Below are 19,595 nucleotides of genomic sequence, written 5' to 3'. Positions count from 1 at the left end.
AAATTCATGTCTACTTATTTCTCTCAAATAACATGATAAACAAATTCCTGCCTCCTAGTTAGCCCAGGTTGTATTCTGTTTTCCACTCATGATGCTTCTCGGGTCGGGCTGTAGTAGCCTGAGCCTTTAATCCCAGCACTCGGGAGGCAGAGGCAGGTGGATCTCTGTGAGTTCGAGGACAGCCTGGGCTACAAGAGATAGTTCCACTACAGAGAAATCCTGTCTCAATAAACCAAAAGAAAAAAAAAAAGACTCTTCTCTTATCCAATCTTCATGTTTTATCCTAAGTTGTGGTATGTCAACATGATTGTATAGGATGGATTATCTGGACAGACAGATGCTGATCCCACCAGCTGTCCCAGGATCTGGGGTGACAAAGAACTTGGCCAAACTATAAAATGAGCTATCCTTGGAAACAAACAAGACTTCAGACCAAGAAGACCCACTACCCAGTTGTGGTGATTTGAATGAGAAAAACCCAATAGGCTCATATATTTGAATGCCTGGTTAGCAGTTGGTGGACTATAGAGTAAGGATTAGGAGGTGTCACTCTGTTGGAGGCGGTGTGGTCTTGTTGGAGAAAATGGATCACTGCAATGGGCTTTGAGATTTTTGAGATTTCATTAGCCCATGCTAGCCTCAGTTTCTGTCTCTGTCTCTCTCTCCTGCTTCCAACTTGCAGATCATCTAAAGCTCTCAGACACTGCTCTGGCACCACCTGCCTACCTGTCTGTTATCATGCCTGCCTGATACCAGGCTTCCCACCATAATGTTTGTGGACTAATCCTCTGAAATTGTAAGGAAGTCCCCAATTAAATGTTTTATTTTTTTTAAGTTGCCTTGGTCATGGCATCTCTTTACAGCAATAGAACAGTAGCTAAGATAACAGTTAGGTCAGAAAGAAATGAGCTGGAGATATATACACACTCTGGGTTACAGGGAAGTCAGCAGCTCATGAGAAGCCTGTCTTAACCTCTTTGGACCTAGCCAAACTGCTAATGATATTCATGATCTGTCTTCTTCACAAAATGAACAAATCTTTTAATGTCCTTGTAGCTAGAGCTCTTTCAATGTGTCACATCAATAGTATCTTTCTTCAAGTAGTATAAAGTGAGTCTTGAAGTGCTTTATTCTGATGATGTCCTTTGAGAGATATCCATTTGTTAAGTATCTCTCATGTAATTTTCAGCCTAAAGTCCATCATTTGTAGACAGAAGTGAGGACAGCACAGTGGGAAAGAAGTCCAAAGCTGTGATTTTAAACAAACAGCCAGTCACAAGTGCTGGTGAGGGAGAGAGTTGCCATTTGTTTTTTCATATGCACACTAGTCTGTCACCACAGCGTTCATGTCTCTAATCTGATTAGCTAGAGGGGTGTCCAGAAATCCCCTAGCTACAATAGCCACTTGCAAAATCCAAATACATCAAAACAATTATTAATAAAATATATCTCTAAGCGTGTTTACAGCCACAGGGGGTTAAGAGGAGAATGAAACAGCAGCTATTGCAGGCTCCTTCCCCCTGGAATTCATAATTTATTTACCTTGTCTGTCCCGCTCCTGGTGTGGCTACAATCAATTGCATTCAATGTCAGCTGCTAGTACAATGGGCTGCTGTGCCTGCATTTTAGCTCTACGGGCTAAAACATTCTACAAACGCTTTTAAGAAAACATCAGCATATACATGTTAGCCATTCAGATGAACTATAATTGCTACTAAAACGTATGTAGGGCCTTAGTCTCCCCCTATAGAGCATCATTCCACACAGATACACTAGTCAGAGTAAACCACCAAATGGAACAACCCTGAACGTCAATGATTTAATATAACACACATTCTTATTAATGCCACATTCAACAGTGGTATGACTAGTCTAGGCAGGTCTCCTGGATATTTCTCCCACACACCAACTCAGGAATCTAGCAACCTTCTAACCACACTGTTTATCTCGGCAACATGACCCGCCACTCTTTTTTTCTAGAGCTGTAAAAGGATTTGCAAGGATATGAGCATGAACTACTAGAAATATAGCTACTTTTTCCATGTCTTGCTTTCTCGCATCCCACTAGCCAGAAACAGTTCCAACGCTTCTGACCTAGACACACAAGCAATGTGGAATATAAATCCCAATGAGTGGAACATTAAAGTCTACATTATGGAAGGTGAGTGTCAACCCGGTGACCATTTGAAAACTGCCTGATCCCTACCAAATCTCAGCCTCTAGGAATATGACAGCAGATATCATGCTATAGGCCCTAAGGGCTCAGAGTAAGATAACATGAAACAGTAATTTGAAAGATAATTTTAGATAGGCATGATAGCATTTACCGGTAATCCTTATACCTGGCATGCTGAGGCATAAGGATAGGTAATTCAAGGCTAACCTGAATTATGTAAAAACATACAGGCCAACCTAGGCTTTTTAATGAGACCTTGTATCAAGAGTAAATAATAAAACTTTCTTTTAGACAGTCTAGGGATCAAAGGCAAGGGTTTCTATACTCTTGGGCAGTACTCTGCTGATGAACTATGTCTCTAGCCCATGAGAGTTGAAGCAAACAAATCTCAATTCACATTCTGACTCAACTTGTTGCAATGGGACAACCTGTACAGACGATTGAATGGAGCTAAATGGTGATATTCTAGTCACATTGTGCTATGGATTGGATGGATGTATGAGATACGCCCGTACACATAAAATGAGGACTCACATGTTCAATACTTAGAGCTTTCTGTAAGTAGGAACTGGCCACTGTCATTTGCACTTGGCAGAGAAGCAAAGGGAATATATATAGGGAAGCTGGAGGCAGGACTACCTTAAGTGAGCATCTTAACTGAGTACAGTTGACTCTATTTTACCTTCTCTGCTTGGTCCTGAATTGTAAATGGGGGTCAAAGGTTAGGGTAGTAGTAGTCACTGACCAAGTCTTCTAGAAAGGGACTAATACCACTGAGACTATGGCTTGGTTTTCTGTATTGTTGGTTGAGGAAGACAGACATATGAGTTCTATTGTCATACGTGGTATGGCATTTGTCACTTTGTAAGATCAATCTCTCATGAACTGCAATTATTTTAAATTGGATTTCACATTGGCATACATGACTGTTCATTGCTTATTCACCTCTGATTAAAAAACAATTATTCAGAAATTTCATTGTCTTAAGCCCTGAGCATTGTGGGTTGATGGCAAGGAAATGGTAACACAGCAGCTTTAGATTCTGTGCCGATAGCAAAGCCAGGTCGACCACAACAGTACATTGCACCCAGCAACTCTCTGCAGCCATGGAAAGCCAGGCCTAAAGAGCAGCAATGTGCTCTACAATCCTGTGCATGATGGGATGCTAGAGAGCGGAGGGCTAAGACAAAGGGAGGGGTTCACCAATGCCTACACATTTCCTGTTTTATTTCCTAGTTAAGAGCAGTATACTGTGATAGGAGCTTGGTTCAACAACCAGCAGAGGCTAAAGTTTGCAAACATTCCTTGAAAGGGAAGGATTGTTGTATAAGCAGGACTCTTAGGGACACACAGAGACTGAAGCAGCAACCACAGAGCCCACATGTGTAGACCCTCTGCATACATGCGGTGGTTCTTTAGCTTGGGGTTTTTACTGGACTCCTAACAATGGGAGAGGGTGTTTCTCTGACTCTTTAGCCTGCCCTTGGGACCTTATTTCCTCCTACTGGGTTGCCTAGTCCTGCTTTGTACCTAATCATTGCATCTTTTTATGTCCAGGGAGGTAAGCAGAGGTTGGAAGGAGAGGAGGAAGGGAAGGTGAGTTTAGGATATAACTAATTAATTAATCAATAAAACAAAGAACTTGGAAATTTTGGTCATGTTTAAAATGTTTCTTCATTTATATAATTTCATGTAAGAATATATAGTGATTATTTTAGAAAAATATTGATGTGGTATAAATTGAAACCATAAAGAACATTCAGCTCCAGGTGTATTGTCTAGTGCTAGATTTATTATTTTCAAGTGAATTAAAAAATAAAATGATTTAACACTTGAAAAAAAGACTTCAACTGAATATGTGAATTCTGAAAGATTCAATATAAAGTGAACCTGGTTTAGCACAAATTTCAGCTTCCTAGAGCCTTTACTGTAGACCATATGACTGTGAGCTGCTAGACCCTTTCTCACTCAATAGAGACGGGGCCATGGGAAGCTTGGGGAAGGCATTCAAGGTCTGCCTCTGTCCTTTGTAACAATACTTTCTGTCACATTCTGAAATTCTTAACTAAAGAAATCTAACGCTAATGTGTGTGTGTGTGTATGTGTGTGTGTGTTCACACATGTACAAATGCAACCTCCAGGGTTCCAGAGTTTAGTTGAGTCGTTGTTGGTGTTGTTATCATTAAAAAATAGAGCACTTGAAGTTTTCTGCAGGTGACCTGGGTCAGACAACAGGTGGTAGCCAGCAAAATGATAAACATTAGAAGAGACACAGAACATTCTAAGTAGGAGCCAGGACAGAAAAAAGACTTGAATGGGCACAGCATGGGAATGAGCCATTGATTAATAAAGGAGGAAACTGAGTTCATGAAAAGAGCATCATCCAATAACAGATTATAAATGGTGGTATATCACCACCCTCCAGGGCAGGCCCTACACCCAGGGGTAGTTGGACAAGAGAAAATTAACTCTATGTACATTTTGTGTGATTTTTGTTTCATTTTGTTGTTGTTGTTGTTGTTTTGAGATTTTTAATTTTTGGATTTTTTGTTTTCATGTTTTAGTAGATAAGAGAGAGCATAATGCTGTGTGGTTTTGGATAGGGTGGCAGGAAGAATCTGGGAGAAGCTGGGGAATGTGAAAACATGATCAAAATATATTGCATGGAAACCATAAAAAGAAAAACATATAATTAGTAAACAAGAAAGAAACTCCCCTTGCTTATACCCTTATACAATGTAATTATTTTGTGGACTTCTAAATTTTGTTTGAACCTATCTGATTGATATTCCTGTAAATATGTTATAAACCGAGTTTGTAGTGCTAGACTAGAATTAATTCAAATAGTTTCATTAGAACTAACTTCTAAATACCCAGGAATTCTGAGAGGATATTATTATTATTATTATTTAAAAAATTTAATTCTATAAAATTGTTACATATTTTTAAAAATATAATGGCTGCTCCATAAAGAATATTTACTGACTATCTCTATGACATTTTACTATGATCTATGCTCCTACGATGTGCCTGCGATATGTATATAGAGAAAATGCTACAAAACAAAGCAATCCTAAGTCTCTCTTTCTAACTTTTTTAAAATTACGTGTGTATGTGTGTGTGTGTGTGTGTGTGTGTGTGTGTGTGTATGCGTATGTGAGTGCAGATGCCCATGGAGCCCAGAGGTGGCATTGAATGTCCGGACGCTAATGTTATAGGTGTCTGGGAGTCACCAGATTTGGGTTCTGGGAACTGAACTCACATCCTCAACGAGAGCAGCAAGCACTCCTTGCCAATATGCCATCTCTTCAGCCCCAGCAACTCTTTCCAAATCCTTATTTGCTATTACACTGTCAGTTTGAAATTAGTTGTGGTAGAAGAATGTACCACAGAATCATCAACATTTGAAAATGATGACTCCCCAACAGGAACCAGTTGTTAAGTATTTAATAGAATTCTACTGACAGTAACTTCCTTCCAATAGGTTCAATATCTCATTGGTTCTAAAAATGCTTTCTGTTTTCATTGTCTCTTGTGTCTCCTGTGTTGTTCAATATGACATCACACATGCAACTGTATTAAACCCGCTGCCATTTGATAGAATTCTAGAGAGCGGCAATCAATTCATAACAAAGACTATGTTAAAATTATATACATGGGACTTGATGGATTTAAAAATACACTCCTCCAAAAGAACCACATCCCTTGCTGCTTTGGTTGTAAACAAGGTGGGGGGAGGGGACAATAACCATGAAAACAGAGTAAAACATCCTAGCAACGTGAATGCAGACTCACAGAACTATACTCCACAAAAGAGTTCAGATTCGTCGAACCGGTGTCCCAGGAAGAGTAAAAACTCTTCGACTGGGAGAAAAGGAAAACTGCATGTGGTTTGTCTTTAAGTTGTTGGAAAGTATTCACATGAAACAAAGATTGGATACCTTCTGTTCTGCCTCAAACAGAATCTTAAGCTTTTTGTTTTGCAAATGCTGTACACCAGAAAAAATGTACAAACCCTGTGCATACAGTTATGTAAAACAGGCATAGAATCAAACAGTTATTGATAATCACAAATAAACTTATTTTAAAACAATTCTTTGATATACACATAACATTAACATTTAACTGTATTGTGTGTGTACCTTTTGGGCATATGCACGGGTGCATGCCATGCACACTCCAGAGGAGGGTGCCCTCCTCATTTACTTCCCACTTTATATTTTGAGGTCACTGAACCTGGAGCCAGGCTGACAGCCTGCAAGCCCCAGGAATTCCACTGCCTTTATCCTCACCATATCCATGCCCAGCACTGGGTTTTCAAGCATAGAGGGACACACTTGCTTTTTCCATGGGAGCTAGGGGGCCAATTTCAGGTCTTGTGTCTGTATAGCAATTTCTCTTATCCACTGAGCCATCTCTCCTAGTTTCATTTTCTTTTACTGTAATTTGTAAATTTTTCATGTTTTGTTGTGTAACAATTTCATATACATATGTATATATACATATATGCATCTATACAATGGTTTTAATTGTTTCACCCCCCATTGCCCTCTTGAATCCTTTTCCCTCTTTGTTAAAATCCCTCTTCTCCCCAACCCCAACTCCAATTTTAATGTTCATTACAAAATAAACATCCTTGCTGATGAGACCATCCTGCCATTTGTTTTTACATGAAGAATTAAATCTGGGATTGATAATTTGATTTTGACTGCTAATATTGAAAACACTGCTTCCCATAAATACATAGTACAAATGGAAGGAATATGTTTAGTCATTTCAAGGTTGTTGGAAATTCTGTCCCAATCCCAAGCCAAAACTCAACTGATGATTTTTAATAAACTCACCAGCAACTCAAACAGCAGTTTTGAAAATCAAACATTCTAAGATAATATGATCCAAATATGTACTATTTTGATGCTGAGAAATGGTGAGAGGGGAAATATTAAGAGTTCTGTTTTCTGTAATTAAACCATTTTGTTTCTATAAGAGCAGAAAACTCTGTTTGTACAGTAAGAACACTAAAATTCAAGGCAAAAAAAAGAGTCTCAAGTCTGATCCGAGGTGTTTGAGGCCCCGTTCATTTGTAGCTCATGCTCATGTGTGCAAAGCATACATGTTACATGTTCAGAAGGAGGGCTGTTGCAAAGCCACGAGGTGAAACATGAGTGAGCACTACCAGAAACACTTGGAATTCATTATGCATTTGTTTTTATTTTTTTCCTTGAATATTCAGAAATCCAGCACTATTTCTATAATTTTCTTCAACCTCCACATGTGCTTCTTAGACTTCTAGTTGAAGAAACTGAACGTCAGACAATAGCTGAAGGATCATTATTTAGGTGTTGTAGAGAGATACATTTTTTTAATATATATAATAAAGAAGTGACCGCTGTGTTAAAGATGATCCAAGACACATGGCCAACCTTGAGAAGGAGTGGATTCCTGTTCCAGTGTTTCTCAAATGTAGACCCACCACAAGGCTGGCACATGGCAGCAATTCAAAAGTATTGGCATGAATAAATGAGTTAATATGCCAGTGGCAGTTCTCAATGGGAGCCTCCTGGGGGTGTCTGGAAATGTCCCCATACAGTGTAGAACTCCACCTCTTTAAATGACATAAAATAAAGTTCCCTCTTACAAGGGGCTCAAGGGTGATGGCAGCAGACAGCGAAGGAAGTGAGGAATTTCAGGATCGGGGAATAACTAATGTGGAGATTTAAACATTTGCTGGAAGAGCAGAGTGTTCTCCAAATGTTGGAGTGTGGAGCTATTTACAGGAAACGGTAAGCATCTCAGAGGCTCTGCAGAAAACACAGCATGTTCAGAAAAGTGTGTTGAGAATGCTCCATGCTAGCATTCTGGGAAATCAAGTAGGGGGAAAAAACTGCCAGGTTAAAAAAAAAGGGGGGGGCAAAATAAGCACATTTGGTCAACTGAATATAAAAAAAAATTCTACTTGGATGTATTACAATCTAAGCACAGTCTGACGAGTTGAATATCGGTAGTCCTTTTTTTTAAGGCTGGGAAGATTAATTTTCCTTGCTATGACAAATACCTGACAAAGGAAACTTAAGAAAGAGTTTATTTTGACCCAAGGCACATTGCCCATCACCGTGGGGAAGCCACACTGGCAGGAACGGCTCCAGCTGTGATGACATGAACATCAAGAAGCCGGTTGCGTTGTGACCACAGTCAGGAAGCAGAGAAAAATGAACGCCAGGGCTCGACCCAATTTCTTCTTCTTCATTGAGACCCAGGCCTACACCCTACGGTCTGTGCTTTTGCCACCCACACTCAGGGTGGGTCTCCTCAGCTGAACACTGCCAGAATCATCCCCACAGACGCTCACAGATTTCTGGGAGATTCCAACCTAAAGGCCAATGAGATTGGACTAAACACCATAACTGAGAGATGTCCTCTACAAGCTGGAGCACTTTTGATTTTTGATTTTTGATTGGTTTTCCAGAGGCAGGAAGAGAGGGGTCAGATCTACCACATGATTAAGAAGCCAATGTCCCCATCTTAGTCCAGTCTCCTCGGAGTTTCCTTCGCTTTCCTCCCTGGCCTTTCCTGCCTGCTCTCTGGCGTCAGCACAGCTAAGCAGGGCTTCCACTTTGGCGTTAAAGCCCATGTCCTCTTCTCCAGCTCAGAGCTTTCTTCCCTAATACACACACAGCTTGGTTCCCTCTCAGCCTCAGACCGCCTCGCAGTGTCGCACCAGAGATTCATCCAGTCTGTGCAGCCTAGGGGAGTGTTATCCGATATCGTCATATTCCTCAGCCTGATTCATCTTTAGCACCAGAACGCAAGTTCTCGGAGCAGCCCATTTTCTGTCTTGTTAGTTCCACATTCCAGCTAGAGTCTCCAGGAGGCCATCTAGTCCATGTGAGCCTTCCAACCTATCATAGTTACAGAAGGAAATCCCAGCAGGGGAGGGCACCCAGGATAGCTACATAATAGGAATGAGGAACTGGTATGTGGCCCTAATAAACTGGACAGTATGAGAGTCGCCTGGGAAACTGTCCTTTGAGAGAAAATTGTAGATTTTGAGATATGGAGCTGGAAAAAAAAATCAAATGATGTATCTTCATGTGTGTCTGCGGACCACCCTCTAGAAGGACTGAAATTGTTCTGTATTTGTCCCTGAAAAGAAAACCTATAGAGTAGAGATCTTGTGAGTAAGGTATCTGCTGCCACAAGAAAAGATTGTATAGAGAAAGCAATAGCCAAAGTTCAAGGGGCCCTTTGGGGCAGTTGAAGTTCCCATACAAAGAGTGATTTCAGCAGAAGCTAGCCAACAAATTCAACAGCAATGAAACACTCGGCTTAGCCAGGGCATCAGAGCAAATAACTAGTATCTATATGTCACCCGCTATATGTCAGAAAGACTCTACCAGGTGCACAACAAATATTAACTCATTTCATCCTTACAAAGACCTGAGGGGGGAAACACCACAGCCATCCTTTTACAGAAGCAGACAGCCACGCACTTGACCAAGTTCACACCTTGCCGGTAAGTGGCAGAGCCAGCTTTGAAAATGACCTTTAATGTCTGCTCTGTATTTCACAGTAATTCTTTTTATGCCTCAACTGGAAATGAGTTGCTGTCCTATTTTCATCATCTTCAGAAGAAAAAAAAAAAAAGCATTCCAAAATGTCCAAGCGCGATGAACCAGCTCCAGAGGCTCAGATTGTGGGTGGTGCAAAACTCAGAGTTTAATGAACAGACACCCTGAAATCCGGTGCTGGATGAGGGGACTCTGCCTCCTTCTGAGCATGCATTTCTTTTCTGGTCTCTTCTTTGCTTCCTCAGATCCATGAGGGAGAGCTCTTCCTTTTATTAACTGGTATCTCTCGTACCAAGCTAATATGTATCTAAGACAGGAGAAAAAGAACAAAAGGAAAGAGAAGAAGAGCTGGAATCTTGGAGGCTTCTTTGTTCAGGACTCCATATGGTGGGGTCTTCCCTGCTGGCTTTACTAAGAACCTATCAAGAGAGGGAAGCCACCCAGAGCCCAGATCTCAAACTAAATATACTATCCCTGCAACTTTCAGAAAGAATCCCTTGCAAATAGTTAGGTTCCTAGGTTAAAAGAAAAACAAAAACACAAATTTTGTTTTCAAGCAAGGTTGCTGCGGCATGAATAAAAGTTTAGAGTGTATCTCTGGATTGCTATCAAAAATCGCATTCTGATTAAATGTAATAAAATAGAGTCAATACTAAAATATTAATAAAATGTTGTTTTCCCTAGTCACTGGCATCTAATAAAGGTGTTTCGATTCTATTTATGAAATAAATTATATTACTTAGTACCCGAAGGTGCTATTTTGTCTGTGGGCGGTAATCATATTCTAATTTAATGACAGATGAAAAGAATCATGCCTTACTAAAATAACTGTAACCCAGGCTATCCAGCTTCAAGAGGACTGCAGACGCGTCAGTGCTGGTTAAAGGGTCCGAATTAACAGGCTTAATTTTTATCATTTACTATAGATCAGTTTGCCTTCTTCCAGATCCCACATGCCCACACTATCTTTTCATGAATATTTAATCCCCCTCCTCTCTCCCGGCCCCTGCCAGAAGCCAATTCTGAAGCCACTCTTCCAGAAAAAAGAACTATAAACACGGGTGAAGGGGAAAGTGAGACAGGAGATGAGGTGAGGACAGACGCAAAAGGACAGATGGGGAAGAAGAGCAGGACATCCCCGAGTCACCACCAAAGGAAACGCCGGGGGGGGGGGGGGATCCACTCTGGAGGCATTCAGAGGGCTAACATATTCCCCAAGTGGAGAGGTGGGTTCTACGCTGAGGCCAAGGGGGAAGCTTATGAATACTTTATAATGTTCGCATTAGACAGCTCCGCGGCTGCGGGAATAGATTGCGTCCTTCGAGTGAGAAAGGCACTCCCTGGTCAGCGGTTAGAGATTTTATGTCTCTCGCCGCGAAGCAAACTTCCTGGAGGCAGTTGAGTCACCAAACACCATGATTTATAGGCAGGCCGGAACCCTTCGGTGGAGGAATAATAAACTACTTCGTTAGCATCCATTAGGCCCGGGAGTATTGCTGGCCTCCTAGAACAGTCGAGCCGGAAACCATTAGTGCAGCCACCTTTTGGGTTGCTGGTAGATAATGGGAGAACAGCTTCCGAGAGCAAATTCCCGCTTCCATCTTCATCATTAGTGTCTTCCTTAAGTTGGGAGTGGCGTACCTGGGTGGGGGTTGGTTGATTTCGGTAGAAAAGTTAGGGGTCATCATGATTTCCTCAAATTCTAAAGGTTGAATCCAAACTTCTGGAAAGCATGCTCTTGTCTAGTACCCAGGAGACAATCACTCAAGTCACTTCACTGAGAACGCACATTTTCCTTGAAGAGAGTGTGGGAAGTACTGGGCCCAAGGCCTAGATTCAGTAGAGTTACAGGAAGCCCTTGTTTTCCCTTAAGAAGAATAAAGGCTAACTAAATTTTATGCCTGATTAATTTCATTTAAATGGCATTTGGTTCAAAACATATTTATTTTATAGTTCAGCTTTCTATCAAAACCAGACCTAGAGCTGGATAGTGAAAGGAAAAAAAGAGGTGATTTGGCAAGAGAAAGAGAAAAAGAGAGACAGAGACAGAGAGACAGAGACAGAGAGACAGAGACAGAGAGACAGAGACAGAGAGAGTTTATTATCAATGAACTGTCAAGACAACAATCCACACTGTGGAATATTGGGAAGCAGCATAGAAAACACCTCAAAATGAACCCTTCTGAGGAGAGGTGCTACTATAGTGTATCAGACTCTTACTGTGGGCTGATGGGGTTAAGAGTAAGGTCTTGACTGTCCAGTCAGAAAATCTGCTTGTGCCTCTAGGGGACTGAGTGGGGGAATGGGTGGGCTCCAGCAGCCAGAGACAGCTCTCAAGAAAGAGGAAGGCAGTGTTTGCTGTGGAAACCAGTCCAGTGTGTGGTGACGTCGCAGGGTGTAAGGCACACGGGCAGGGCAGCATGATGCTACAGGTAAGAAAGGACAGGGACGACACAGGTGCCAGCATCCACAGGTAGACGAGGGTGAACCAGAAAGTATGGGCTTTCATTGTTCCACACATAGGTACTGACGTTTGTTGCTGGGCTCAATCAAAACCAAAGAAGTTTCTTCTATGTCCTCTGCACGCCCACACAGTGCCTAGAATGCTTCAGTGCGAAGTAAGACTGGGTTGCTCTGGTTAATGGAAAGGAGAAGGCCATGAAGGACCCTAGGAGAATCACGGGAAGTCTGGCAGGCACCTACGAGCGTGAGTATCCTGTCTGGGAGCCTGGGAGCCACTGGCTAGAGCAGATGGCTCACCACTACCACTTCCCATCATGCTTCCTCCCCAGGAAGAGGGCTGTGACACAGATGCCAACCTCCGCAGGTAGACTATAAGTGAACTAGAAAGCATGGCTTTAATTGTTCGACACAAAGCTACTGACTAAGGAATAGGTGATAGGAAATTGTATTATTTATATGCAATACAATATTTTTATTTAATTTATAGATAATACTTTTATATTTTATTTTATTTTTACTTTTTTTGTGTTTAGTTCAACAGACATAAGAATAAGATGTTGGTAGAGCAAAGAATAATCTGTTAAAGTTATAACAGCACATGACATTACATAACAAAGCAAAACTAGGGGTGTGCTATAGAGTATTGCATAATAGTTAGCCTCAACTAAGGGGCCTGTGGTGTGTGTGTGTGTGTGAGAGAGAGAGAGAGAAAGAGAGAGAGAGAAAGAGAGAGATAGATCACATTTCATTTGTGTTTTTGTGTTTTATATTCTTTTCAGTGGGCCATGAACATATGTACATATAACAAAATTTTCCTTTAAAATTGTTGTTGAACACTACATTATGCTCTAAAGGTTTGGTATGATTCAGAAAGCTGCTGAAGTCTACATCTCTCTGAGGTGGAATTTAAGTGACACCCAAGCACATTACCATGGAGAGCACTTTCGCTTAAATACCAAAGTACTGAAACAAGTGACCTAGAGGTTAGTTCAATCTCTGACACAGATTTGACATACATTCCAACTTCAATTTTTAATAAATGTACCAAAAATTATTATTATGTGTCCATGTGTATGGTGTGCATGTCAGTGCATGTTTGTATGTGCATATGTATACATATATGTGCATGGACATGTATGTGTGCATTTATGTGCATTGACATTGTGTGTGTGTGTGTGTGTGTGTAGCAACAAGTCAAGAAAAGGCTGGGCATTCGTAAGCAATAATAAGACTCCGTGTGATTTATTTGGGAGCTGTGATAGGCTCTCTGAAAGCCCAAACAGTTAAAAAGTAAAAACAACCAACAATACCCAACCCTCCACACCTGCAATCTGCAGTATGTTTTTCCTTAGGCTTGCTCCATCCCATTCCTGAAAACTTCTTTAGTGGACATTCCTTTGTAGCAGGCTTTCTTGGACCACCAGCCCCAAATCATAACACAGAGACTTAATATTAGTTATAAATGCCCATCCTTAGTTTAACCTTGTTTCTAGCTAGCTTTTTAAATCTTGTTTCTTTTTATCTATGTTTTGCCTTGAGGCTTTTTACCTTCCTTCCTTCCTTCCTTCCTTCCTTCTTTCCTTTCTTTCTTTCTTTCTTTCTTTCTTTCTTTCTTTCTTTCTTCCTTTCCTTCCTTCCATATGTCCTACTTCCTTGCTTCCTCTGTGTCTGGCTAGCTGGCTGGCCCCATGAATCTCCCTCTCTTTCTCCTTTTTTCTCTTCTCTCTCAAGCCTAGATTCCTCTTTCCACTTATTCTCTCTGCCTGCCAGACCTGCCTGTCCCTCTACTACCTAGCTATTGGCCATTTAGCTTTTAATTAGACCAATCAGGTACCTTAGAAAGGCAAGATAAAATAAATTCCACACATCTTTACAGTTAAACAAATGAGGCATAAACAAATGCAACACACCTTTACATAGTTAAAGTAATATTCCACAACATCCCATAATGGCATCTCCGCCATCCTGAGCTGTCCATTTCAACTTATATGTCACCTTTGATGCTTCATACAGTGGTCTTTCAGCTTTCCTCTGAAGAAATTCCAACCACTCCACCCATTTCTAGAACCACAGTGAATGGCATCATAGCCTTTCCACCCAAATCTTGCATCTTTCATACTTGTGAAATCAGTACCATATAGACAATGCTACCAAATTTTACTGCCGGCTAGAGAAGGAACTTGGCCTTCTTTGAGACAGTTGCATCAGCTTCTGAATGCTAATTCTGGGGACACAATTGCTTAGATTGTTGTATTTAAACAGTGATTGTTTAGTTAGGCTTTCTTCTTTCAAAAGAGCTTGAATCTTTGCAAGATGAGACCTCTGGTGGGTGGGGTTGTGCCCTACTGACACCTTTCCAATGGTCCCCATTCCTTTCAGGAAGTTTCTCTTCGGTGGTGTTGATTGCTTTAACAATTACTGTTTAAGGACTAAGCAGAATGCTCTCCTGCCTTGAGATTTTACTCAAAGAGAATTAGTTCATTATCTTTAAATTAAGGTTCACTCAGTTCTTAGGACACAAGCAGAATAAATTGAAATCCTGAAAACAGTGCATAAAAGGCTCCTATTCCAGTTCTTGAGAGTCCTTATTTCCCTCCAGAACTGTGTGCACTAGACCTCCATGGTCCATGATTCTCTCAGTAGTCTTCTCTTTCAACGCCCACCGGAATGGTCTATTTAGCTCTGCTCCAGATGCTAGAACTTTTTCAGCCCAAAGCACCAAACTCTTCTACATTCTAGCCACAAAACTGTTCCAGATTCCCCAGAACCACATGATTCCCCAGAATCACAGCAACACCTTTCCACTTCTCAGTACCAATTTTCTGTCCTGCTTTCTTTTCTTGCTTCCATAACAAATACACTAAAAGAAGCAACTTAAGGGAGAAAGGGCTTGTTTTTGGCCCCCAGTTCCTGGTGGCAGTCTGTCCTGGTTGGGATGCTACAGTGCCAGGAGCTTAAGGAAGGGAGATCTCACTGAGTTTTTAGAAGAGAAAAAAATCCAGTGACTACAAAGGCTTATGCTAAGCTGTGTTTCCCCTTTTATAGGACAGAATCCAAGCCTGGGAATAGTGCCACCCATTTCTAGTTTGCATCTTAATACCTCATTAACTTAATCAATACAACACCTCACAGGTGTGCTTGGAAGCTTGTCTACTAGGTGGTTCCAGAACCTTCCAAGTAGACAACACAAACGATCACAAATAGTATGATTACTTAAATTGTCCAGATTCCTATCACTACCCATTGTTTGCCAAACACCACATTTGTACTGATTCCCCACCCTCTTTTTTTTTTTTACAAAAATAAAAAAAAAATCATACGGGCATGTTGACACATGCTTTTAGTTCTAGCCCTGAATCGTGAGTTCCAGGCCAGCATAGGCTGCAGGGTGAAACTGTCTCACACACAAATCAGAGAGGAAGGAAGGAAGGACAGATGGAAGGAAGGAAGGAAGGAAGGAAGGAAGGAAGGAAGGAAGGAAGGAAGGAAGGAAGGAAGGATTGAGATTATGATGACAACAAAGAAGAGGTCAAGTTTCATCCAGTTTGCTGAATAATGAGAGTAGTGAAGAATAAACATAAAGAGAGAGTAAATCCTTCTCCACAGAAGGGAAGCACGATTGTACACTGAAGACAGAGTGTGTGCTGTTCTTTGGCTTCTAACATCCCTAAAGAGAGCCTCTGTACTCAGAAAAGATCAGGGTAACGGTAAATCTTTTAAATAATTTTTTCATGGTACAAATTTGAAAACCTGGTTTTTCTTTAAGCTCCTCATTTCGGTTTACAAATTCAATTCTGTTTATGATGTAGGAATTTCCAGAAATTGCTTTTAAGGGTACTTAGAAAAATGTCTAGCTTCATTTACAAACAGTTAATTAAACCTCTTCAAACAATTTAAAATTCACTTATAAATTTAATATATCTGATTTTATTTAAGTGCCTCAATTGTCTAACTTAAAACCTTCCCGAGTAATTAAATAAACCTTTTAAATCAAATGAATTAATTTATAAATACGGTGAATCAAAGACTTTTAAATATTCCAACACTGTAGATCAATTAATTATTATTTCAACCTAAAACTACAATGCTAAATCAATTAGTCAATTATGCATTTTATATTGGAATTACGAGACTGGTCTGCTCAATCTCAACCACTACAAAACTTTAAATATCACACAAATAGATTCCTTTTAACACAAAAGCAACCAATTCTCTCAAATGCTGCCGTATTTAATTTAAAACCATGTTTGTTGAAAAGGAAGGCTTGTACTTTGTAAACAGCTGTGTATTTTGACCATCTTACTGGATTCTTACTGACAAAACCAGCTGAAGATTCCATGCCATATTCGTGGAGTGCTTGAGAACCAACGAGGAAGCTCACACACCAGACTCCGGAAGTAGGGCACATTATTAGAAACTTCAAAAGAGAAAGGATGGTGCATTGCTACTAAGGTAGACTTATAGCTAATGCATGACCTTGGTTATAAGGTTTCCATGTGGGCAGTGTGTGTGTGTGTCCCTCTCTGTCTCTCTCTCTCTGTGTATCTATGTCTGTCTGTCTGTCTTTCTCCATCTCTGTCTCTCCCTTTCTCTGTCTCTCATTAAATCTAAAGACCTGGCATATAATAGAACACTCATGCTTACTACACTTGTGGATTTCTGCTAGTTCAAGTACCTTGTACCTATTGTGTTATGAATTTCAAAGTATTTATACTGACACTGTCTTGTGTAAGGGCCTCATTCAGGTCCTCCCTATTCGTCTGCTCCTAGTAGGAACATACTGTAGCCACCTGCAGGACACATAATAAGGGATGGCAACCTCAAAGGCTGCTAACGCTTGGGTTTCTATACAAGCCTTCCTACGGCAGTAAGGACATGGCTTTCAGTAATTTTTAATGTCTTGTGGTTTCAACATTTTGGAGACTGCAACAAATCTTTTCTACACATAAATTCTGTGAAAACACCGCAATTGGCAAGGTTCAATATTTTCTGTTTCCCTGACATTCCCTGATAGATATCAAACTGAAAATAAAACAAAGCAGAATTTTGATCTAGATGGACATTTTATGAAAATTAAGGCAGAAAAGGATTCAGTGGAGATTAGATTAAATAAAGCACTTTTCTTTATAAAAAACAAAAGCAAAAGCAAAAGAACTGCCCTCTGCCCTGTTTCCGTAGAACATGTATGTCAGAAGCAGGCTACAGTGAAAAATTAGTCTACATGGCGCAATATTAATTTTATCCAACCTTGATAAAAAGCAGTGAAGAAAACATTTTATAATTAGATTTCCAAATATGCCAAGAACTCCTCTGTATTGGAAGTGTAAGCATATTCTCCATTGTTATTGAAGGTGAAATATGTATTTGTGCTTGGGTGGCTGAGGCAGAAAGATCGTGAGATCAAACCAACCTGGGCTATGTGTCTCAGGAGAGCTGTCTCAAAGCAAGACAACAACATAAAATATATTTTCAAAACATGGCCAGTTTCTTTAGTTTGTTTGGTATTTTGGATGTGTTACTGTTGATAATGGAGACACATCTTTTCTGGAAGTCGTGGTTTGGACTGTGCCTCATCTCTCTGTAATAACCAAGGACCACGAAGAGCAAGAGAATCACAGTTGTGAATACACAGAAAGACATATGCATGACCTTTTAGCCCTCCTTAAAACCGCTAGCCGCTGCATCTCATAGCGGATCCAGGTTTTCCATTAGCTGTCAAACATTCTATGTCACAATATTTACTAACCAGGAAGAAATCTCCACAGTATGTTTTGAGCAGATTCCCCTTTATCTAGTAATGTCAATTCTGTTGAGTTTGGATTCCCTATTGACAATACAGATTTAAAGGAAAAGCTATCTCAACTTTAGGTTCATTCTGTCTTATTTGCGCTTAAGGCTAAAGGCAAACTTGTAATGTGATTTACCTCTGGAGTATTTTTGGATGTGTAGTGGGCTTTGAAATGATTTCATCTGCGGAGATCCAAGAGCCAGGCTCTGGCACTGAACACATTTAAGGCTTGGACTGCAGTTGCCTGGCTCTTAGAGCAACAAACAGACAAACACGAGGAATCACAAAGCTCTGATACAAGAGGCTGTGCACAGCGGCAACATGCTTCCTTTAAAAGCTGCAGTTCTGTGGCTGCTTCCCTTCCAGAAAAGGCCTCTTTGCTTTGTGAGGCTTTCACTCAAAATCTCCCCTTTGCAATCAGATGGGAGCTTTTTGGGTTTGGGGGTGTTTGTTTGTTTGTTTGTTTTGCCTTTCTTCTTGGTGTTGCTAAGGACAAGACTCTCAAAGGTGCTCACAACAGAAACAAGAGTCTTGATTTTTGTGACTTTGGGGACTTCCCCAGACCTCTGTGGCGGAGGCACATGTGGAGTGGCATGTAAAATGGACAGAAGAGAAGGGAACAGCAGGTATCTTCAAGCACTGGGCAGCGTGCCTCCTCCAAGTTGACATCATAAAAGTATGTCTTGGGAGAGTGCGGGACTCCTTCACAAGCAATCAAACAGAATTTAAATAATGCAGGAACAAAGACATTCAGGCAGACGAATTAAGCTCAAAGATTAGACTGTAGCACTTCCTGTCCTCTCCCACAGTGGCAAGCCTGATCTGTACAGAAGTTTGCTAATCACATCCGCCTATTATTTATTTATTTATTGAAAAAATATTTTCATACACTATATTTTGATAAAGCCTTTCCCCTCCCCCAGCTCCTCCCAGATCCTCACCAGCTCCCCATGCACTCAACTCCCAAGTCCTTTCTCTCTCTTAAAAAAAAAATAAACAGCAAAAATAAGAAACATACAAACAAAAGAGTAGCAAAGCAAAAGTTCCCCAGCAAAGCAGTATGAGACAAAACGTCTACAAAGTGCTATTGAGTTCTTGAGTTCCCTTTGTGTTGGATAACTGTTTGTGGACATGGGGCCTACCCGGAAGTGTGGTTATTAGACCCAGCGAGACTCCACTGGAGACGGCTAATTTTTCCTTTTCAGGTGAGAATCAACTGCAATGGACCTGCGCAGGTTTATCCATCTTCTTACTGAAGTTCTACAAACTTCCTCCATGCTGTGGCAGGCAGTCAGACATGTTGTATAAGTGTTCCTATTTACCCTCCGACTTTCCTTGGGGCCAAATCTCTTCTTTCAATACTTCATTTTTTCATAGGAGATCCTGTTGTATTAGGAGCGGTGGGCTACGTTCCTGGCACCCGGCCGCCCACATGGATGGCTTATGCCCCGAAATAATTACACGGAAACTGTATTCTTTTAAGCACTGCTTGGCCCATTAGTTCCAGCCTCTTATTGGCTAGCTCTTACATATAGATCTAACCCATTTCTAATAATCTGTGTAACCCACGAGGTGGCTTACCAGGGAAGATCTTAACCTG

This window comes from Alexandromys fortis, unplaced genomic scaffold (assembly GCF_014885135.2).
Source record: "Alexandromys fortis isolate MF-2015 unplaced genomic scaffold, M_Fortis_MF-2015_v1.1 scaffold_13, whole genome shotgun sequence".
Taxonomy (NCBI): Eukaryota; Metazoa; Chordata; class Mammalia; order Rodentia; family Cricetidae; genus Alexandromys; species Alexandromys fortis.
The sequence above is the reverse complement of the archived record's forward strand: the minus strand, read 5'-3'. Positions refer to the sequence as shown.